Raw genomic sequence first — 24,347 nt, 5'->3', positions numbered from 1 at the left:
GGTCCATACAAAAATTTATATCCCCTGCCAATATTACATCCCCTGTTTTAAACTCCGCAAGTTTTCTCAAAATTTGTTTCATGTATCTCACTGGGTTTTTATTTGGGCTATATACATTTGCTAGAGTGAGGTTTCTATTCCCTAATTTCCCTTTCAAGAACAGATATCTACCCTCTGGGTCAGTCAGCCTATCGGACACCTTGAATTTTGTACATTTCTCAAATCATGACTTATAATATCCATGACAGGATTATGCTGTGAATGTCCCCTTTATATGCATACATGCAATTGTTTTTTTTTTTGGGGGTAATTTTTTTATTGCTTTTACCTTTTTGTGTCCCACGTGCATATTTGCCTTCACTAATGTCCCCAGCATGCAATCCTGGGCCCATATAGGCTTAGTGTAATGCTTATCTAGAGACTGTTTTTTTCAAATTCATATTGTCAGCTTCATTGTACTGTTTTACCGCCCCCACCCTTTTGAAATTGGTTTAAGGTATTATATACTCATTAATTAGGCTCCCACCCTTTTGGAATTGGTTTCAGGGATTATATACTCATTAATTAGGCCCCCACCCTTTTGGAATTGGTTTCAGGGATTATATACTCATTAATTAGGCCCCCACCCTTTTGGAATTGGTTTCAGGGATTATATACTCATTAATTAGCCCCCCCCACACTCACCCACATAAATCATGTTCCCTGGTCCATCAGAGGGCTGAGTAATCTGTGAATTGGGCCTTATCTTTTTTTATTTTTATTTTTTTATTTTTTTTATGAAAAATTTTACAATATGTATGTTTCACTGCTGTTCCAAAATGTTTTAGGGTTTTATTTGTTATGAATTGTTTTTATTTAATGACTAATTTTTATTTATTTTTTTCCCTGTGTTTGACTCCCCAGTTTCCTTCCACGCCACAGGAATGGCAGACTGTGGCTTCCCAGTTCGCTGCCCGTTGGGACTTTCCAACCTGTGGAGGGGCGATCGACGGGAAACATTTGCGGATTGTGCCCCCACCCCATTCGGGGTCCTACTACTGGAATTATAAGGGGTTCCATAGTGTGGTGTTAATGGCGGTGGTGTCGGCACAATATGACTTTATCTATGTGGATGTGGGGAAGAACGGCCGGATGTCAGACAGGGGAGTGTTTAAGCAGACCGAGTTCTGGCACCGTCTCATCACTGGTGGCCTGGACTTTCCACCAGATGCTGATAATGTGGAGGATCTACCTTTTGTCTTTATCGCTGATGAAGCGTTCGGTCTGAGTGACCATTTGATGAAGCCATTCCCCCAAAGGACCCTCACCCCGGAGAGGAGGGTTTTTAATTACCGGCTGGCCAGAGCAAGAAGGGTTGTGGAGAATGCCTTTGGTATTATGGCCAGCCGGTTCCGTCTGTTTTTGACAGCAATAAACTTAGCAGAGTACAAACTGAACTATGTCATTCTCTGCTGCTGCATTTTACATAACTTTTTACGAAGACATTCAGGAACCCATTACCTGCAACCAATTGGGCCTGAGGCCGGACAAATTCCTGAACTCACAGGGCTGGATCCTGCCCATCCTGGCTCAGCCCCCCAAACAGCACGTGAGGTGCGTGACCAGTATGTCACCTATTTTAATGGTAGGGGGGGGGGATTCCAATGCCAGCTGAGCAATAAAGATTTCCTTTTGTTCAAATTCATATTGTCTGTTCAAATTTTGAAGTTAGGTTCTTGTTTGCTTTTCTTGGTGGCTGTCTCCTACATTCTCCTAATTCAGGGATATGCAATTGGCGGACCTCCAGCTGTTGCAAAATTACAAGTCCATCATGCCTCTGGGTCTCATGCTTGTGGCTGTCAGTCTTGCTATGCTTCATGGGACTTTTAGTTCTGCAACAGCTGGATTTCCACTAATTGCATATTCCTGTCCTAGTGCATTTGTATTGCAAAGTGGTTTTTCCCAATAGTAAATAAGGTCCTTTGTCACAGAAAACACAAAATTACTTCCCAAACTGGTATTGAGTATTGAAAGAAGGTGACACGCACACATATATTTTTTGTAAATTTTTAATAGTGCACATTGAAACAAGTGCCCTTTTCATTTTTTTTTTTTTTTTTTGGTAAACAATATAGATTTTTTTTGTAAACAATAATCTTTTTTTTTTGTTTTTTGCATTTTTTTATTTTGTAAACAATATATATATATATATATATATATATATATTGATAATAATTTTTTTGTAAACAATAAAAATATATATATACATTTTTTTTTTTGAAACATGATAGATATATATATATATTACAATATTATTTGTTTGGGGGGTTTTATAAAGTGTGTGTGTGCATGTGTGCGTGTGTATATATACATACATACATACATACATACATACATACATTTTTTTTATATACATTTTGATATTAAAAGTTGAACTATTTACATAAAACAAGGGTAAAAGCCAAATTTTGAAGATGCGCACCAAAAATTGGTAATGTCAACATGTGCTATCTCCCATCATGAGTGATCAATGGACGTGTTTTGTGGGTGCAATCCCTTCCTCCCACATACTAGAATGAGGAAGGGGTTGCAAACACAAAATGTGTACATTGAGATCCTCTGATGGTACATAGCACATGTTGGCACACTGTGTGCATCTTCAAAATTTGGCCTCTAAAAATGATTAAAAATTTTCAAAAACATTAAAAGATTTTTGCAAGGAAATGAAGAACATGATCTTGCATTTTAGGGAAAAGGGGCTTAGATTCTCCCCAAAATGCGAATGCGAATTCAGCCATAGTATCTGTATGGCTGAAATCGCATTGCACAGAGATCACATGTGATTTGCACTGCAGTGCGGTGCGAAGCACATCCGATCTCATACATCGCAGCAGTGTGAACCTAGCCTTTAACCACTTTCAGACCGGACCATTTTGCTGGTAAATGACCAGAGGTCTTTTTACACTTTGGCACTGCGCTGCTTTAACTGGTAATTGCGCGGTCATGCAATGTTGTACCCAAACAAGATTTGCGTCCTTTTCTTCCCACAAATAGAGCTTTCTTTTGATGGTATTTGATTGCCTCTGCGATTTTTATTTTTTGCGATATAAACGTAAAAAGACCGCAAATTTTGAAAAAAAATGATATTTTCTACTTTTTGTTATTAGAAAAATCCAATAAACTCAATTTTAGTCATACATTTAGGCCAAAATGTATTCAGCCACATGTCTTTGGTAAAAAAAAAGTCAATAATTGTATATTTATTGGTTTGCGCAAAAGTTGTCACATCTACAAACTAAGGTACGTTTTCTGGAATTTACGCAGCTTTTAGTTTACGACTGCCTATCTCATTTCTTGAGGTGCTAAAATGGCAGGGCAGTACAAAACCCCCCCAAATGACCCCATTTTGGAAAGTAGACCCCCTAAGGAAATTGATAAGAGGCATGTTGAGCCCATTGAATATTTTATTTTTTTGCCTCAAGCGATTGAATAATGACAAAAAAAAAATTTTTTTTTTTTTTTTACACAAAGTTGTCACTAAATGATATATTGCTCACACATGCTATGGGCGTATGTGAAATGACACCCCAAAATAAATTCTGCTGCTTCTCCTGAGTATGGGGATACCACATATGTGGGACTTTTTGGGAGCCTAGCCGCGTACGGGGCCCCGAAAACCAAGCACCGCCTTCAGGCTTTCTAAGGGCGTAAATTTTTGAGTTCACTTCTCACTACCTATTACAGTTTTGAAGGCCATAAAATGCCAAGATGGCACAAAACCCCCACAAATGACCCCATTTTAGAAAGTAGACACCCCAAGCTATTTGCTGAGAGGCATGTTGAGTTCATGGAATATTTTATATTTTGCCACAAGTTGCGGGAAAATTACAAACTTTTTTTTTTTTTTTTTTAACAAAGTTGTCACTAAATGATATATTGCTCACACATGCTATGGGCGTATGTGAAATGACACCCCAAAATAAATTCTGCTGCTTCTCCTGAGTATGGGGATACCACATATGTGGGACTTTTTGGGAGCCTAGCCGCGTACGGGGCCCCGAAAACCAAGCACCGCCTTCAGGCTTTCTAAGGGCGTAAATTTTTGAGTTCACTTCTCACTACCTATTACAGTTTTGAAGGCCATAAAATGCCAAGATGGCACAAAACCCCCACAAATGACCCCATTTTAGAAAGTAGACACCCCAAGCTATTTGCTGAGAGGCATGTTGAGTTCATGGAATATTTTATATTTTGCCACAAGTTGCGGGAAAATTACAAACTTTTTTTTTTTTTTTTTTTTTTTTAACAAAGTTGTCACTAAATGATATATTGCTCATGCATGCCATGGGCATATGTGAAATGACACCCCAAAATAAATTCTGCTGCTTCTCCTGAGTACGGGGATACCACATATGTGGGACTTTTTGGGAGCCTAGCCGCGTACGGGGCCCCGAAAACCAAGCACCGCCTTCAGGCTTTCTAAGGGCGTAATTTTTTGATTTCACTCCTCACTACCTATTACAGTTTTGAAGGCCATAAAATGCCAAGATGGCACAAAACCCCCACAAATGACCCCATTTTAGAAAGTAGACACCCCAAGCTATTTGCTGAGAGGCATGTTGAGTCCATGGAATATTTTATATTTTGCCACAAGTTGCGGGAAAATTACAAACTTTTTTTTTTTTTTTTTTTTTTCACAAAGTTGTCACTAAATGATATATTGCTCACGCATGCCATGGGCATATGTGAAATGACACCCCAAAATAAATTCTGCTGCTTCTCCTGAGTATGGGGATACCACATATGTGGGACTTTTTGGGAGCCTAGCCGCGTACGGGGCCCCGAAAACCAAGCACCGCCTTCAGGCTTTCTAAGGGCGTTACAGTTTTGAAGGCCATAAAATGCCAAGATGGCACAAACCCCCCCCAAATGACCCCATTTTGGAAAGTAGACACCCCTAAATTTAGGGGTACACTAGTGAGACTAGGTAATAAATGGCGGGTGCCCTGAAACTATAAAAAAATAACTAACCAACCAGCGTCACCTGTAACAGTTATATGGTGATCACTGGTGAAAGGGTTAACTAGGGGGCAATTAGGGGGCTTTATGCGGTAGTATATGGGGGTCCCTGGCGCTATAAAAAGCTGCAGCGAACCTAAATACCTACCTGCCTAACTAGCGTCACCTGTGACACTAATACAGCGATCAGAAAAACGATCGCTTATTAGGCTGGGTTCACACTGGAGCGATGCGGGAATGCCACGAATGCGCGGCGGGTTCCCGCATCGCATGCCTCCCGGCGGCAGTTCACACTGCCCTATGCGAACTGCTGGGAGTGTCAGTGAAATGTTACTGACACCCCCAGATCAGTTCGCATATCGCAGTGCGATCTGCAAACTCGGATCGCATGGTGTGAACACCCATGCGATCCGATTCTGCTGCGGGCCAAAAAAAGGGTCCCGTGCGAATTTGCGGCGGGTGCGGCGAATGGCTGAACTCGAATCGCACAGAGATCGGATGTGATTTGCACTGCAGTGCGGTGCGAATCACATCCGTTCTCATAAACCGCTGCAATGTGAACCCAGCCTTAGTGACACTGGCGACGGGGGGTGATCACGGGGTTAAACCTTTATTGGGGGGGTTAGGGGGGTACCTTAGAACTAAAGGGGGCTAACCCTAACTGCCCTAACAGTTATTAGTCACAAATGACACCCGCCGGGTGATCAGGGGGTTAAACCTTTATTAGGTAATAAATGGCGGGTGCCCTGAAACTATAAAAAAATAACTAACCAACCAGCGTCACCTGTAACAGTTATATGGTGATCACTGGTGAAAGGGTTAACTAGGGGGCAATCAGGGGGCTTTATGCGGTAGTATATGGGGGTCCCTGGCGCTATAAAAAGCTGCGGCGAACCTAAATACCTACCTGCCTAACTAGCGTCACCTGTGACACTAATACGGCGATCAGAAAAATGATCGCTTATTAGGCTGGGTTCACACTGGAGCGATGCGGAAACGCCGCGAATCCGCGGCGGGTTCCCGCATCGCATGCCTCCCGGCGGCAGTTCACACTGCCCTATGCGACTGCTGGGAGTGTCAGTGAAATGTTACTGACACCCCCAGATCAGTTCGCATATCGCAGTGCGATCTGCAAACTCGGATCGCATGGTGTGAACACCCATGCGATCCGATTCTGCTGCGGGCCAAAAAAAGGGTCCCGTGCGAATTTGCGGCGGGTGCGGCGGGTGCGGCGGGTGCGGCGAATGGCTGAACTCGAATCGCACAGAGATCGGATGTGATTTGCACTGCAGTGCGGTGCGAATCACATTCGTTCTCATAAACCGCTGCAATGTGAACCCAGCCTTAGTGACACTGGCGACGGGGGGTGATCACGGGGTTAAACCTTTATCGGGCCCCCGACCCGCGGGAGGCAAGGGACGTACATGTATGTCCTTATGCCTGCCCGTGCCATTGTACCGACGTACATCGGCGTGCGGCGGTCGGCAACTGGTTAAACAAACTGCGATACTTTACATCATTTAGCCAAGTTTCACAGATGGACACACCAGAATCATCCCCTGGAGTCCCTGTGTGTGATTATCTCAAAAAATGTTCTATGATGTCCCAAACTACACTAAATGCTTCCCAGTCCAGACGTGGAACCTATATATCTATATATATATATATATTAATTATAATACATTACACTGAATAAAGTGATGAAACAGTTGTAGCTATAAAGACATGTACACAAGGATATCCTAAACTGAGTGTCACAATTCAATTTATCATTAACAATAATAAAATTAATAACTAATAAAAAACCTAAACCAATACCATAAACTAATTCGCGCCATTTACATACACTTATACGAACGATCAACCAAACGAACGATCAAATCCGCCTCATGTACTAATAACTTATACGAACGATTAGGTACGGACGGCAAGATAAGCGCAAAGTACTCACTTTTTTTGAGCGCCTTTTTAATTCTTCTGTACTGATCCGGCTCCCGCGATTTGATATCGGACCAGCACTTCCTCAGTTGGTCTTTGGCTCTTTGGACACCAAATTTCAGCTCCAGAGTGCTGACAACTGTAGTCATAATTTTATCCTTTCGGATAATGGGTTTGGGATAGGGGCCATTTTTCCCATCATAATCCTCCCTTCTTAATATATCCCCCATCTCCACCATCTCTTCAAATGCCATGTTTGTGGCCTTAAACCTCTTCCTTGCTCTGGAAGCATGGGGTTCAGGGCTTTCCTCCGTGCTGCTGTCAGAAAATGCATCCGCCATCTTTTTCTATCCACTCTCCCACAGCGGAACGAGGGTAAAAGGGCGGGGAAATATGGTCACAAGGAACATCAGGGGCGGGCGACGTGGGCAACGCAGGCGGAGCTTGACGCATGCGCAGTGAATAAAGCATTACTGCGAGGTCGTACCTTTGTCCGAACGGAAGCAGTGAGCGATCCACACGACGGTAAGATTCTAGATCTAGATGGTTTTTACTTTTTAGAGTTTTAGGCCTGCATTAGGACAGCATATAGTGGGACTTTACATTGGTCATGGTTAGTTGATTTTACTGTGGGTTGGTGTTTGAGTGGGGTTGGTGTTTTGTGTGTGTGGGTGGGTGTCGTGTGGGTAGGTGGGTGTAGTGTGTGGGTGTAGTGTGTGTGGGTGGGTGTAGTGTGTGTGGGGGGGGTAGTGTGTGTGTGTGTGTGTGTGTGTGGGGGTGTGTAGTGTGGGTGGGTGTAGTGTGGGTGTGTGGGTGTAGTGTGGGTGGGTGTAGTGTGGGTGTGTGGGTAGTGTGGGTGTGTGTGTGGGTAGTGTTGGTGTAGTGTGTGTGTGTGTGTGTGTGTGTATGTGGGTGTAGTGTGGGTGGGTGTGTGTGTAGTGTGGGTGTGTGGGTAGTGTGGGTGTAGTGTGGGTGTGGGTGTAGTGTGGGTGTAGTGTGGGTGGGTGTAGTGTGGGTGTGTAGTGTGGGTGTGTGGGGGTAGTGTGGGTGGGTGTAGTGTGGGTGTAGTGTGTGTCTCACCTACATTGTCACAATATAAATACTGTGCGTTTGGTCTGACATTAGTATTTATGTTGTGTGTGTGTGTGTGTGTGTGTGTGTGTGTGTGTGTGTGTGTGTGTGTGTGTGTGTGTGTGTGTTTTTTTTTCAGACATAAAAATGCAAAAATACAATCCTAACCCCTTTAAAGAGGAGGCATTCCTCTCCAAATTCATAGAGCTCTATGAGATGCACAGGAACCTGTGGGAGGTCAAGCACCCATTATATTCAAACCGTCCTGCCCGGAAGAAAACACTGGGAGCACTTTTGAAGTTTGTGCAAACCCGACTCCCCCAGGCAGAGATTACGTTTGTGGACGCCAAAATTCAGGTCCTGCGGAACATGTATAGGCGAGAGCGCAACAAGATCATACAGTCCCACACATCAGGAGCAGCAGCAGATGAGATATATGTACCTAAGCTGTGGTACTACAACAAACTGCGTTTTCTGGATCAGCAGTCAGAAGCCAGGCAGTCACTTTCCACCCTTCCCTCTACCCTTCCCTCCACCCTTCCCTCCACCTCAGTTGAGCCATCCCAGGAAGATCCAGACCCTTCCTTCCTGGGAGAAGTTGATGCGCCCAGCTGGAGCCAGGTATATTTTATTTTAGCAAATTTTGATTGCTCGAATATTAATGATGTAAAGTTCAATGTTTGAATTGCTTCCAAATCTAGGATTTCATCACAAATTAAATTAGATATAAGGATACAGTAGTTTCCACAAATGTGGCTAAAATCTTGGTGAACTGCTGGAAAAATGATGGTGTCAAAATGATAGCCTTTTTGATTTCAAGAGGTATTTGCAAGTGAGAAATGTAAAATTGTCAGGGATTGATGAGGCAAAAATATATACATACTTTTTTTTTTTTTTTTTTACACAGGATGAGCTCACCCAGGAGGAGGCCGGGACCAGTGGTATGGAGGAGGAGGCCGGGACCAGCCACACGCAGGAGATAGCTGGGCCCAGCAGGAGTCTGACAGAAAGTCAGGTCCCTCCCCTCCGCATAGCCAGCAAAAGGCCCAGGAGGATGACACAGACGGAGGAGGAGTCATTGGCGCTAATATGTCAGGCGAGCCAATTACTTAGCAAACCCCCCCAATCCAGAAGAGGCCTACGCTACCTATTTGGCCAGCAAGTTGCTGGAAATGGACAAGGGACAACGCAACTTGTGCGAGGCTATTTTCTTTGACAGTATTCAGAGGGGTTTGAAGGGTGAACTCACACCAAGCACCCGACTCTACAATGCAGACCCTACTGCTCCTCCTCCTCCTCCTCCTCCTACCACAAGTCCACCACCAGAGGCACAGCCTCCAGCTAAGCGTGGAGGGAAGGCTACATGGAAGAGTCGGAAGTGACTGCCTGGCTTCAGTCTGCTCTGACAGAAGACGCAGGCTGTTGTAGTACCACAGCCTGGGGACATAGATGTCATCTGCTGCTGTTTCTGGTCTGTGGGATTCCAGGACCATGTTGTGCTCCCTATTTTCTTGTTTACACAGGATCTGAATTTTGGTGGCCACTGACTTGATGTGTGCCTGGGGGACAAAAGGCTTCACAAACTTCAAAAGTGTCTCCAGTGTTGCCTCCCTCTTGATATTGTTTTGCACAGACTAAAAATAAAGATTTAATTTTTCCCAAAATAATGTAATATGTTTTTTTGATTAAAAAAACAGAGTTTATTTGTGAGTAGGCAGGTACATGTCAAAAGACTATGGGGGTTATTTACAAAAGGCACATTCATGTTAATATACAAGTGCTAACTACAAGTGCAATTTTTATTGCACTGCAAGTGCACTTGGAAGTGCAGTCGCTGTAAATTTGAGGGTAACATTTGAAATGAGGGGAAGCTCTGCTGATTTTGAACATCCAATCATGTGTAACCTAAAATGCTGGTTTGGGTATCTATCCATCTATCTATCTATCTATCTATCTATCTATCTATCTATCTATCTATCTATCTATCTATCTATCTCTACTTACATAGTCTGCTTGGAAAAAAAAAACACAAGTCCATCTAGTGTAAACCCCCCCCACCCCCAAAAAAAATAAAATAAAAAAATAAATAAAATTTAAACTAACAATAGTAGTTCCAAAAATATATAGTAATAGATAAATTATAAAATTATATATATCTAATATATATAATTCAAAAAAGAATAATCATAACTAGAAAAATATTAACCAAAAAAACAAAAATCTCTCTCTCTCTCTCTATATATATATATATCTATATATATATCTATATCTATCTATCTATCTATCTATCTATCTATCTATCTATCTATCTATCTATCTATATATATATATATCGAATTGGAATATCAATCATAAGATGAGGATGAATAAAGACGTTTGGGATAACTCTGTGTGAATATTAGCAGCAAAGCAACTTCACTTTTCTCGCATTATGAAGAAGAAAAGAATACGCTATATTAAAAGATCACAAAATTAGCAGCATGACGAATGTGCTAGCTTCAATACGAACGCTAGTTTTACTAGACAGAGTGCTTCCGCCCTGTAAATGCTTTCTGGGCATGCGCCATTCTTAGTCCGTCGGACTAGCATACTGGCGAACGTATTGTCCGCTGAAACCCAAGTCCGACGGGAAGATTGGAGTGCAAAACTACTTTCTTAGTCCTCCGGACTTCACACTGGAAAACTCAGCTGAAGCCCACACAAGATCGGATTGTCCAGTGAAATTAGTTTCAACGGACTAAGTACGCCATACAATTCAATTGTGTGTACGCGGCATAATGGGGATAGTCTGTAGGATATATAAAATGCGGGGAAGTACGTTCATTTTTAAGATTGCAGCCCTTCCAAACCAGGAAAAATGAGCTTTGTTCCATTTACTTAGGTCTTTTGTGATGGATGCGAGGATGGGCTGATAATTTTTTGTAAACATGTCTGAGATTTTTGTTGTTAGGTATATCCCTAGATATTTAATCTGGTCTTGCTTCCATTGGAAGGGGAAATTGTTCTTACATTGTGTTACCATATCTGGTGTGAGGGAAATATTGAGGGCATGTGATTTTCTGAAAGAATCTAAACTCCTTCAGAAGGTTTGGGATCGATGTGTGTGGATCTTTCAGGAATAATAGTATGTCATCGGCGAAGGCGGCTAACTTGTAGGTGCGATCAGCGATGGGAAAGCCTTTGATATTGTCATTTGATCTGAGACATTGGAGGAAGGGTTCGAGAGTTAGGATGAATACAATTGGGGAGAGGGGGCATCCCTGTCTTGTTCCATTACTAATTGAGAAGGCGTTTGACAGGCAGCCATTTACACGGACCCTGGCGGTTGGAGCTGAATATAGGAACATTATGGCCTTAAACATCTGATCCTGGAGGCCAATATGTCTCAGGACCGCTTCTAGGTAGTCCCAAGCCAGCCTGTCAAACGCCTTCTCCGCGTCTAAGGATAGAAAGAACCCTTTCTGGTTGTGTTTAGTCATCCAGTGGTGTATATTCAGGGCTTTGATTGTGTTATCCCTGGCTTCTCTTCCAGGGATAAATCCTACTTGGTCTTTCCCTATCAGGGAGGGCAGGAAGGGTAGAAGATGGGAGGCTAAAATTTTGGAGTACAATTTTATGTCGACATTTAGTAAGGATATCGGCCTGTAATTACTAACTGACGTAGGGTCTTTTTCCTCTTTGGGGATCCTGTAGCCTGGGATTCCAGTAATCTGTGGAAGGGAAGGGTGGATGATGTTAGGGATTTAAAAGTCTTAGTAAGGTGTGGAGTTAGAGTGTCCATAAAGGTTTTGAAGTACGTGGCTGTAAACCCATTGGGACCATGGCTTTTACCATTCTTAAGTTGTTTGATTGCCAATTTGATTTCCTCTTCCGAGATAGGGGCATCTAACCGTTGTACATCTTCTTTGTCTAAGGGTTTGGGGCAATATTTGTTAAGGAAGGACGTGATTTGGGTGTGTCGGGGTTCTGATTCACTCGAGTTGATTGCTTGCTTGGGGAGATTGTATAAGTTAGAGTAGTATGTCTCAAATTGGGCCGCTATGTCTGTCGGGGTGATATGGGATTTCCCTTGAGCGTCTTTAATGGTGTGGATGTTTAATTGTGCCTTCCTGGCTTGGAGGGCTTTGGATAGAAATTTTCCGCATTTGTTTCCAAATTCATAGAAAAGTTTGTGGTGTAGGATAAATTTACGTTGTGTTTTGCGGTTTAATTCATCTCTTAATATTTTCCTGGTTTGTGTAAGCTCATGGTAGGTTTGTTGCGCTTGTGATTGTTTGTGAGTGCGTTCTAGGTGTTTGATCTTGTCTAGTAGGTCTGTCACTTTCTGTTGATGAGCTTTTCGGAGGGCAGATTTAAGGGCTATGAGTTTTCCTCGAATTACACATTTATGTGTCTCCCATTGTGTGAGTGGGGATGTGTCGGGTGTATTGTTTTCCTGAAAGAATGTGGGTATACATTTGCGAATGTCTGTAATGGCCTCTTCCGAGGTAAGAGTTGAATCCAAACGCCAAATTTTGGTGGGGAGGTATTTGTCCGGGAATGTCAGTGTCATTGTTATTGGGTGGTGGTCTGATAGTATCATAGGTTCAATGGTGGCAGTAGACAAAAAAGGGATGTCTTTCTGGGATAAGAAAAGATAGTCAATTCTGGAATATTTATTGTGTGGGGCAGAGAAAAAGGTGTAGTCTTTGTTGTCGGGGTGGAGGGAGCACCAAGTATCATGTAAAAGAAGATCCTGTATTTTGATTTGCCGGATGGCTTTGTATGGTAGGAAAGATGTGCCTGTTGAGGTGTCTAGGATTGGGGATAAGGCTACATTGAAATCACCTCCTAGAATGATCATGCCAGACTGGAAGCCTGAGAGGAGACCTGAGATGGATCTAAAGAAGCTCACTTGTGCAAAGTTGGGGCTGTATACGTTGGCCAGGGTAACAGGCCGTCCCTGGATATGGCCCTTTAGGAAGATGTATCGACCCTCTGGGTCTATGAGGGAGTCAACATATTGCCAATCTAGGCTTTTGGAGATTAGGATTGAGACCCCTTTAGTTTTAGCTAGCGAGTTAGTGCCATGGTATACCGTGGGATACAGGTGGTTAGTGAGTTTGGGAGTTTTGTCTGTGCGGAAGTGAGTTTCTTGTAGAAAAACTATATTCGCTCTTAGTTTGTACATCATATCACGGACTTGGCTACGTTTTTCTGGTATGTTGAGACCTTTAGTGTTTAGTGAAACAATTTTAAGGGTGGAGGGTGCTTTCGTGAGCCGTTTGTGTGTCATAATGTGGTAGCGTTGGGTCTTAGGAATATTCAGATCTTTCACACTGTTAAGTAGGTGATCTTTCCCTTGTGAAGGCAGATTCTGGGAAAGTTTAGGTTTATTGATGCGGCAATAGCAGCTGATAGCAGCGGAGACTGCGAGGCTGATGGGGAAGGATTGGGAAAGGCGAAAGAAAGGGTGAAGGGAGGTGGGAGAAGAGGGGGAGGGAGGGGGGGAGAGAGGGGGGTGAGGTGAGTGAACTGTGGTAGACGGTAGTCCAGAGTTGGGGGGGACTAAATACCCTACCCCAAATTAGAAAAAAAAAATAGAAAAAATAAATAAATAAATAAAAATAAAAAAATTCCGGAGAGATTTGACAGGAACTGGTGTGTCCCGGTCGTGTGTGGGGGGTGTCAGTTGTCGACAGGGAGCGGTCGAGAGTCAATACCTCTCGTCCACAGGAGACTGCATAATTTTTTGTTTTTGAGAGCAGGAGCCGATAATTTCACCTATTAGACCCATCGTCACTATAAGCAACTATTACTAAGCTCGTGGGGTCAGACCTGTGGTCATTTCCTGAGGTTACTTAGTCAGCATAGTAGATGATCATTAACATATCTAAGTTACACAAACTTAGCATGAACTATTAATAATAAGGGGGTCTGACTCATAGTGTCAATATGCGGTCCTCATTACTTATATTTGTTCTAGGAAGAATCTCCATGTTGGAGGGCATGAAAGAATCCCTCAGCGTGAAGACACCTCAACGGCCTCTCCCGCAATCTGCGTGTGAATCTATAGACTTTGTGTAAGCTGAGACTGCGTCAGAAGATATCTCTACTCGTGGGTGCGTTTTAATCGTGTCCTATTTTAGGTGGACATATACCGCATTCCCGATCTGCTCAGAATGAGGCGGAGTTGTTACAGGTTTAGGTGAGAGCATTGTCTAATAAAAAACAGGGTGGAACAAATCTGGAACATTGTCCTATGTATAGGTAGAAGAGCTTAGCCCTTTACTTTCAATTATACGCGAACAGTTGGAGGCTCTGTGACAAAAAAAAAGGGGGGGGGAGGGGACCTGTGTTTCAAGGGTGTGATAGGAAAATTGAAGAAGTTTCCTTCAAGCGTAAATCAACAACTAAATATTTTTCATGCATTTTGTTTACACTAAACAATGAGTAGTTAGGCAAGGGGTGAGATTGCACAGATGCCATCTTATGGAGTCTATTGAGTCTATCTGGCACTCTAGGTGGAATAAGGAGCAATCATCTGTAAAGACAAGGTTTCTTCAATTTAGCGTGGAGGATGGGCAGGTAAGTAGTTTGTACCTAATTGCCTTCCTAAGGAGAAAATTGGCATCTGTGCGATGTCTGCCCCGAGATATATACTTGCAAGACACATTTGCGACATCAATATATATCTTAGACAGGGCCGCAATGTAGGGTACTAGTGTCTACCGCATACCTAAGAGGTCTTCGTGTATAAACCCAACATTGCGGTAAAGGAATGGGGGGGAAGTTTAGGGAAGTGGGGAGGGCAAGGGGGAGGTGTTAAGGGGAGGTGAGTAGGAGGGAAGTCAGGGAAGGTATGGGAGGGCCTTTAGAGTAAGTGTACAGTCCATAGGGAGGTAGACTGCTCTATAAATGACGCTTGGTTTTCCATGCCGAACTTATGCGGTGTTAAAGGAGGGTATGTAGGTAGCTGTAAAAGAGCGTCCTGCATCTTGGAGATTACAGATTTCTCTGGGAGATCAGTCAACTTACAGTTTATGTGGGGTTGGTTCCACTTGTTGTAGATCAAGCTTTTCAGGGGTGAGGATTACATCAGTCAGGAATCTCTGGGGAGGGGAGTCACATGTTGCTCAGTCGGAACCCCCATGGCGGGCTCTCTTATGAGCTGGGGAGGCCATTGGGCTGTTGGCGGCGGCATTCCGTAGTTCTGATGTGTTGGTTTCCCTTGGTGGAGTGGATCTGCGGCGTCTTATGTGGAATTCATCACAGACCGGAATGGCGTCGGTGGAGGTTGATCTTCTCAGGCGTGGCGGACGAGACGTGCTGTACCAATCCAGGATGTCAACGCGGGGAAGGTTTAGCGTCTCACAAAAAGTGGTTAGGTCTTCTGGCATGTGTAGGTTCGCTGTGCGACCCTGGGAAGAGGCAGAGAGGCAGAAGGGGAATTTCCATCTGTATTGGATCCCTTTGCTGCATAGGAGGTCAAGGAGTGGTCGTAGATCTCTCCTATTTTGGAGGGTAATAGGTGAAAGGTCCTGAAACAACTTTATTTCAGCTCCTTGATATAGCAGGGAGCGATGGTCTCTTGCCCTGCAGAGAATTTCCTCTTTTAGTTTAAAATTTACCAGACAGCAGATAACGTCTCTGGGGGGATCGGAGTCTCTGCCTCTGGGTTTAAGGGCTCTGTGCAGGCATTCAAAGTCAATGGGCATGTCAGGGGGTCTGCCCAGGAGGTCGTTAAAGATGGCAATGGTAGCCCTTATAATTTGGGTATTTTCAATACTTTCAGGGATGCCTCTTACCCGGATGTTGTGGCGACGTCCACGGTTGTCCAGATCTTCCATGTGTCTTTGGATGTCTCTGAGCTGAGTAGATTGAGACTGAGAGGAAGCCTGTAGCTGTTGGATTGTGGTGTCATGGAGAGCTGTTGTGTCCTCTAGATCATCCATCCGCACTGTCATTGCTTGGACATCTCTTCTTAGGTCTGTGATGGCTGAGGAGAGTGTGGCTTTAATATCCTCTGCCACAGGCCGGAGATCCTGCATGCTCAGTGGTTGTGGGGTAGGGGATGCAGGTGCCAAGTGCTGTGCCTGTGTATGGCTTCTGCCTGAGGGACTGAGGCTGGAGGAGCGTGCAGCGCTAGTGTAGGCCCGATTTGAAGCCGGGGCCTCGCGTGATTGCATCCGGAAAATTTCTGGTATATTGCGGCCGATTTGTGTCCCGGTTTGCCTAGGGGAGCGGGACCTTGCTGGGGACGGATTCTGGGAGTATGTCCCCATGTTTAGGTGCGTTTGGCTCGGCGGGGCTTATAATATGCTCTCCTGTGGACGGGAGTTCGGGAGTCAGACATCCATTCAGTCCTGGCTCCAAGCCACGCCCCCTCTTTCTTTCTTTCTTTCTTTCTTTCTTTCTTTCTTTCTTTCTTTCTTTCTTTCTTTCTCTACTACCCTTTTTCTTTCTTTATTTCTGTCTCTTTCTTTCCTTCTTTCTTTCTCTTTCTTTCCCTCTCTCTCCCTCCCATTCCTTTCTTTCTTTCTTTCTTTCTCTCTTCCTCTCCTTTTTCTTATTTCTTATCTTATATCTTTATCTTTCTTTATTTATTTCTTTCTCTTTCTTTCCTTCTCTATCCCTCCCATTTTACTTCTTGCTTTCCTTCTCTCTTCCTCCCTTTTTCTTTCTTTCTTTCTTTACCTCTCTTTTTCTTTCTTTATTTCTTTCTTACTTTCCTTCTTTTTTTCTTTTTTTCCTACTCTCTCCCTCCCTCTTTCTTTTTTGTTAATTTATTTCTTTCCCGCCCATTCCTTTCTTTCTTTCTCTTTCTTTCCTTCTCTCTCCCTCCCTTTTTTAGTTCTTGCTTTCTTTTCTTCTCTCTTCCTCCCTTTTTCTTTCTTTCTTTCTACATCCCTTTTTCTTTCTTTCTTTTTTTTCTTGCTTTCTTTCTTTCCTTCTTTCTTTCCTTCTTTCTTTCTCGTTCTTTCCTTCACTTTACCTCCCTTTTTTTACTTCTTGCTTTATTTCCTTCTCTCTCCCTCCCATTTCTTTCTTTCTTTCATTCTTTCCTTCTCTCTACCTCCCTCTTTCTTTTTTTTTTCTTTATTTCTTTCCTTCTCTACCTCCCCTTTTTCTTTGTTTCTTTCTTTTTTTTCGTTGATTCTCTACCTCTATTTTTCTTTCTTTCTTTCTTTCCTTCTCTCTTCCTCCCTTTTTCTTTCATTCTTTCTTTCTTTCTTGCTACCTCCCTTTTTCTTTCTTTCTTTTTTTCTTTCTCTTCCTGCCTTTTTTTCTTTCTTTCTTTCATTCTCTACCTCCCTTTTTCTTTCTTTCTTTCCTTCTTTCTTTCTTTCCTTCTCTTCCTCCCTCTTTCTTTTTTCTTTCATTATTTCGTTCTCTCTACCTTCCTCTTTCTTTTTTTCTTTATTTATTTCTTTCTTTCTCTTTCATTCCTTCTCTCTCCCTCCCTTTTTTTATTCTTGCTTTCTTTCCTTCTCTCTACCTCTCTCTTTCTGTTCTTTCTTTCTAAGGCCGCGTACACACGGGCGGATTGTCTGCCCAACTAAGTTCGTCAGACAATCCGACAGACAGTCCGTTCAAAATTTGCATGAACGGACTTGACCACACACGATGAACAGACAGTCCGCTGAAAGCGTGCGCGATGATGTACGGCACGTACGACGGGACTAGAAATAGGAAGTCCAAGACACAGCAAAGCACCCTTTGGGCTCCTTCTGCTGACTTTGCGTTAGTAGAAGTTTGGTTAGAGACGATTCGCGCTTTTCAAACTTCAGCTTAATTTGTCCGTTCACTGCGGCGCAGTCTACCTGTGAGGTTTGTATCTGTCTTTCAGTACGCGTGGATCAGTTGTACCTGTTATTAGGCGCTTCTGGTCCGCTCGTTTCTGTGTTTCAGGTCGTTCTTCATAGGTCTGGCTGTTCTTCAGTGCGTTCAGTTGAGCTTGTTTGTCCAGCCGACCGTTTCAAAGCCATGGAGAGTGGACGTACTCGGGAACGAGTTCGTGCTATATTGGGGCTTGGTGTTGGGGTTAATACTTTGACCCGAGCCCAGTCTGTGAACAGGGTGAGGAGGAGTTCATGGACAAAGAATTGGTTGCGCCAGCGTGACCAATTCTTGCATATGCCTTTACTCCGTGAGATCCGTGAGAACAATCCTGATGATTTCAGGAATTATCTCAGGATGACGGACCCCGTTTTTCACCGTCTGCTGGCTTTGCTGACCCCTTATATCAGCAGGCAGGATACCTGCATGCGGCAAGCCATCACTCCGGAGCAGAGGCTCGTCGCCACGTTGCGCTACTTGGCGACAGGGAGAAGCCTTCAGGACCTCAAGTTCTCGACAGGCATCTCCCCCCAGGCTCTGGGGATCATTATTCCAGAGACCTGTTCTGCCATTATTCGGGTCCTGCAGAAGGACTATATGAAGGTAAGTTTGTTCTTTTAATATTGCATTATATGCGTTATATGCATTGTATGTTTGTATTCATTTCATCATGACTTTTAATATCCATGACAGGAATATGATGTGAATGTCCCCTTTATATGAATGGATGCATTTTTTTTTTTGTGTCATTTTTTTTGAGCTTTTTACCTTTTTGTGTCCCACGTGCATATTTGCTTTCACTAACGTCCTCAGCATTCAATCCTGGGCCCCATATACACCCACAGCCGAGACTGTTTTTCTCTATAATTCATATTGTCAGCTCCATTGTACTATTTTACTTGCCCCCCCCACCCTTTGTATACTCTTTGTATACACCCTGTGTGTGTGTGTGTGTGTGTGTATAGATAGATAGATAGATAGATAGATAGATAGATAGATAGATAGATAGATAGATAGATAGATAGATAGATAGATATAGAGAGATAGATAGATATAGAGAGATAGATAGATATAGAGAGATAGATAGATATATAGATAGATATAGATAGATAGATAGATATAGATAGATAGATAGATAGATAGATAGATAGATAGATAGATAGATAGATAGATAGATAGATATAGATAGATATAGATAGATAGATATAGAGAGATAGATAGATAGATATAGATATAGATAGATATAGATAGATATAGATAGATAGATAGATATAGATAGATAGATATAGATAGATATATATGGATTGATATATATGGATTGTCAACTCATTAATTAGTCCCCCCACTCAAATTGGTTGCAGGTATTGGATACTCATTAATTAGTCCCCCCACCCCACTCAAATTGGTTGCAGGTGTTGGATACTCATTAATTAGTCCCCCACCCCAATCAAATTGCTTGCAGGTATTGGATACTCATTAATTAGTCCCCCCACCCCACTCAAATTGGTTGCAGGTGTTGGATACTCATTAATTAGTCCCCCACCCCAATCAAATTGCTTGCAGGTATTGGATACTCATTAATTAGTCCCCCCACCCCAATCAAATTGCTTGCAGGTATTGGATACTCATTAATTAGTCCCCCCACCCCACTTACCCACCTAACTTATGTCCCCTGGTCCATCAGAGGGCTGATTAATCTGTGAATTGGTCCGCCTATTTTTTGGGGGTTTTTTGAAGAAAATTTTTTGCAATATTTCTGTTTAAAGCGGGAGTCCACCGGGACTCCGCGTTTTTTTTTTTTTTTAAAAGCCAGCAGCTACAAATACTGCAGCTGCTGACTTTTAAAATAGTGACACTTACCTGTCCAGCGCGCCCGCGATGTCGGCACCCGAAGCCGATCTCTAGATCGACACTCGAGTGCTGCCGCTGCCATCTTGGGTATGGGAATCAGGAAATGGAGCCTTTCGGCTTCATTTCCCGGTTCCCTACTGCGCATGCGCGAGCCGCGCTGCGCAATGAGGACGGTCCCCGCTGCCTCTGGGATCTGTGTGTTTCCCAGCAGGCAGCGGGGCACTTGCGGGAAGGGGCGGGCACTTGTGGAAAGGGGCGTAAGTTACGCCCCTTTCCGCAGAGAGCTATCCCGGAAGTGGGTGCAGTTACCTGGATTATCCAGGTAACTACACCCCCCTCCCCCCTGAAAGGTGCCGATTGTGGCACCGGAGGGGGGGGAGGGTTCCGATGAGCGGAAGGTCCACTTTAGGGTGGACCTCCGCTTTAACTGTTGTTCCAAAATGTTTTTGAGTTTTATTTGTTATGAATTGTTTTTATTTAATGACTAATTTTTTTTTTCCTGTGTTTGACTCCCCAGTGTCCTTCCACGCCACAGGAATGGCAGACTGTGGCTTCCCAATTCGCTGCCCGTTGGGACTTTCCCAACTGTGGAGGGGCGATCGACGGGAAACATGTGAGGATTGTGCCCCCACCCCATTCGGGGTCCTACTATTGGAATTATAAGGGGTTCCATAGTGGGGTGCTAATGGCGGTGGTGTCAGCACAATGTGACTTTCTTTATGTGGATGTGGGGAAGAACGGCCGGATGTCTGACGGAGGAGTCTTTAGGCAGACCGAGTTCTGCCACCGTCTTATCACTGGTGGCCTGGACTTGCCACCAGATGCCGAGAATGTGGAGGGTCTACCGTTTGTCTTTATCGCTGATGAAGCGTTCGGTCTGAGTGACCATCTTATGAAACCCTTCCCCCAAAGGACCCTCACCCCGGAGAGGAGGGTTTTTAATTACCGGCTGGCCAGAGCAAGAAGGGTTGTGGAGAGTGCCTTTGGCATTATGGCCAGCCGGTTCCGTCTGTTACTGACAGCGATCAACCTTGCAGAATATAAACTGAACTATGTGATTCTGTGCTGCTGCATTCTGCACAATTTTCTACGTACATTTTCAGGGAACCAGTACCTGCAGCCTATTGGGCCTGAGGCCGGACTAATATTCAGAGAACTCACAGGGCTGGATCATGCCCTTCCTGGCTTAGCCCCCCAAACAGCACGTGAGGTGCGTGACCGCTATGTCAGCTATTTTAATGGTAGGGGGGCTATTCCAATGCCAGCTGAGCAATAAAAATTTATTTTTCTTGAAATATGTATTGTCTGTTCAAATTTTTAAGTTTGGTTCTTGTTTGCTTTTCACGTTGCTTGTCTCCTACATTGTCCTAATTCAGGGATATGCAATTGGCCAACCTCCAGCTGGTGCAAAACTACAAGTCAATCATGCCTCTGGGTCTCATGCTTGTGGCTGTCTGTCTTGCTATGCTTCATGGGACTTGTAGTTCTGCAACAGCTGGATTTCCACTAATTGCATATTCCTGTCCTAGTGCATTTGTATAGCAAAGTTGTTTTTGCCAATAGGAAATAAGGCCCTTTGTGACAGAAAACACAAAATGACTTCCCAAACTGGTATTGAGTATTGAAAGAAGTAGACACACACACACACACACACATCTTTTTTTTTGATTTTTTAATAGTGCACATTCCAACCAGTGCCTCTTTTTTAGATATTTTTCTTTTTGTTTTTTTTTGTTTTTTGTTTTTGTAATTTTTTCTTTTTTTTTCTTTTTTTGTAAACATAGAAATATATAGATATATCTATATATAAAATACAATTATCCCAAAAAAAAAAAAAAAAAAAAAAAAAAATCATATTTTTAACTATTTACAGAAAACAAGGGGTAAAGCCAAATTTTGAAGATGCACACCAAAAATTGGTAATGCCAACATGTGCTATGTACCATCATGAGTGATCAATGGACGTGTTTGGTGTGTGCAATCCCTTCCTCTCACATACTAGAATGAGGAAGGGTTTGCAAACACCAAATGCGTACATTGCGATCCTCTGATGGCACATAGCACATGTTGACACACCGTGTGCATCTTCAAAATTTGGCCTCTAAAAACAATGTTGTAAAAACATTAAAAACTTTTTTCCAAGGGAATGAAGAACATGATCGATTGGGTTTTAGGGAAAAGGGGCTTAGATTCTCCCTAAAACATCGATCATGTTCTTCATTCCCTGCCTCATAGTGACCAGTTCTCTTTGGATGTTTAGAACTTGGTTCTCCATCCGATCAATCTGGCCATTCCAGGCCATGATGTCACCAATCAGCCTCTGGGCACTGTCCGTGGAAAATGGCTCCGCGGCTTGTCCTACCACAACCAGATCATCACCTAAAAACATGTGTAGATAAAAAATTGGTTAAAATATACAGCCATTAATTGTTTACCTTAAGCTGGGTTGTCAGACACTCACTTTGTGGGGTGTGTATCTCCACCAGCTCTTCCTCCTCCACATCTAGCCCTGGGCTCTGCTGATCCAGCTCGGATACGGAGCTTGGCTGCTCCCTCACAGACACGGGGCTGGGCAGCTCCATCACCGACACGGGGCTGGGGCTAATTGCCCAAGGTCGGGGGGTCCTGGGCTGCTCCGCCTCTTGTCTGAGTCTTTGTTCCCCTATGAGAATGAAAAAAAAAAAAAAAAAAAGGATACTTTTAAGCATAGTGATATTTGAGTTCAGAAATTTGAATATGAAACATTGGTTTGAAGTGGTGTACAATTATTAGCTGGTTATTACAAGCTCCTAGTTTAATACATCATTAAAATGACATTTTTTTAGTTAGGCTGTGTTCAGACTGCTGCGATGTGCGAACGCTGCAAATCTACTGTGTTTTCACGCATCGCATGCCTCCCGGAGGCAGTTCGCACTGCCCTATGTGACCTACTGGGAGTATCAGTGTAAAGTTTTATTGACACCTCCAAATTATTTCTCATATCACAGTGCAATCTTTAAACTCGGACAGGAATCGGACCACATGGTGTGAACACCCATGTGATCCGATTCGGCTGTGGACTAAAAAAAGGGCCATGTACAAGTTTGGGCCGGATGCGATGCGAATTCAGCCATACTATATGTATGGCTGAAATCGCATCACACAGAGATCACATGTGATTTGCACTGCAGTGCGGTGCAAATCACATTTGATCTCGTACATTGCAGCAATGTGAACCTAGCCTTTAACCAAACTGTGATACTTTATATCTTTTGTCCAAGTTTCACAGACGGACACACTCGAATCATCCCCTGGAGTACCTGTGTGTGATTATGTCAAAAAATGTTCTATGATGTCCCAAACTACACTAAATGTTTCCCAGTCCAGATGTTGAACCAGCATTCTATCTATCTATCTATCTATCTATCTATCTATCTATCTATCTAGCTATCTCATTTTTTTTATTGAGTCTACATTGCACTGAATAAATTTATGAAACTTTATTAAAAATTTATATCCAATTCAGTTTATCATGAACAATACAAAAAAATTAATAACTAATTAAAATCTAATCCAACACCAGATAAATTTACACCATATACAAATTCATGCTATTTACGCCCACATATACGAACAACCATATGCGCTCATTACATCAACTATTAACTACACGAACGATCAAATCCGCCAGATTTACATACAATACCTACACGAACGATTACGATCAAATCCGCCAGATTTACATACAATACCTACACGAACGATTACGATCTAATCCGCCAGATTTACATATAATACCTATACGAACGATTATATCTGACAGTCACGATAAACGCGGAGTTTACTCACTTTTTTTCAGGACCTTTTTGATGCGATGATATTGGTCCGGCTCCCTGGACTTGATGTCGGACCATCGTTTCCGGAGCTGGTCCTTGCCTCTTCGTACCCCAAATTTGATATGCAAAGTTGTGATGACCTTATCCAAGATGCTGCTTTTGCGGATATTGTGTTTGGGGTACGGGCCATTTTCCCCATCATAGTCCTCCCTTTTTAATATATTCACCATCTCCACCATCTCTTCAAAGGCCATGTGTGTGGCCTTATATCTCCTCTTTGCTCCGGAAGCATGGGGTTCAGGGCTTTCCTCCGCGCTGCTCACGCTGCTCAATGAATTTCCGTCCGCCATTTTCACCTATCAATCTCCCACAGCGGAACGAGGGTAAAAGGGGCGGGGAAATACGGTCACACGGAACGTCAGGGGCGGGCGACGCAGGCGGAGCTTGAACGCATGCGCTGTATATAAAGCGTTACCGCGAGGCTGTACGCTTGTCCGAACGGAAGCAGCGAGTGCTACACGCGACGGTAAGATAGTTATCGTTTTATTTTATTTTAATTTTAAGCCTGCGTTAGGAATGTGTATATTGAAATTTAACCTTATTGATGGTTAATTGATTTTTATGTGGGTTGGTGGTTGAGTGGGGTTGGTGTTTTGTGTGGTAGTGTGGGGGTGGGGGTGGGTGTATAGGGGGGGGTAGTGTGTGTGTGTGTGTGTGTGTGGGGGGGGGGGTAGTGTGTGTGGGGGGGGTAGTGTGTGGGGGTAGTGTGTGTGTGTGTGTGTGTGTGTGTGTGTGTGTGTGTGTGTGTGTGGGGGTAGTGTTTGTGTGTGTGGGGGGTAGTGTGTGTGTGTGGGG

Source organism: Lithobates pipiens, unplaced genomic scaffold (assembly GCF_037356315.1).
Source record: "Lithobates pipiens isolate NorthernLeopardFrog02 unplaced genomic scaffold, aLitPip1_a1.2 Scaffold_25, whole genome shotgun sequence".
Classification (NCBI taxonomy): Eukaryota; Metazoa; Chordata; class Amphibia; order Anura; family Ranidae; genus Lithobates; species Lithobates pipiens.
The sequence above is the reverse complement of the archived record's forward strand: the minus strand, read 5'-3'. Positions refer to the sequence as shown.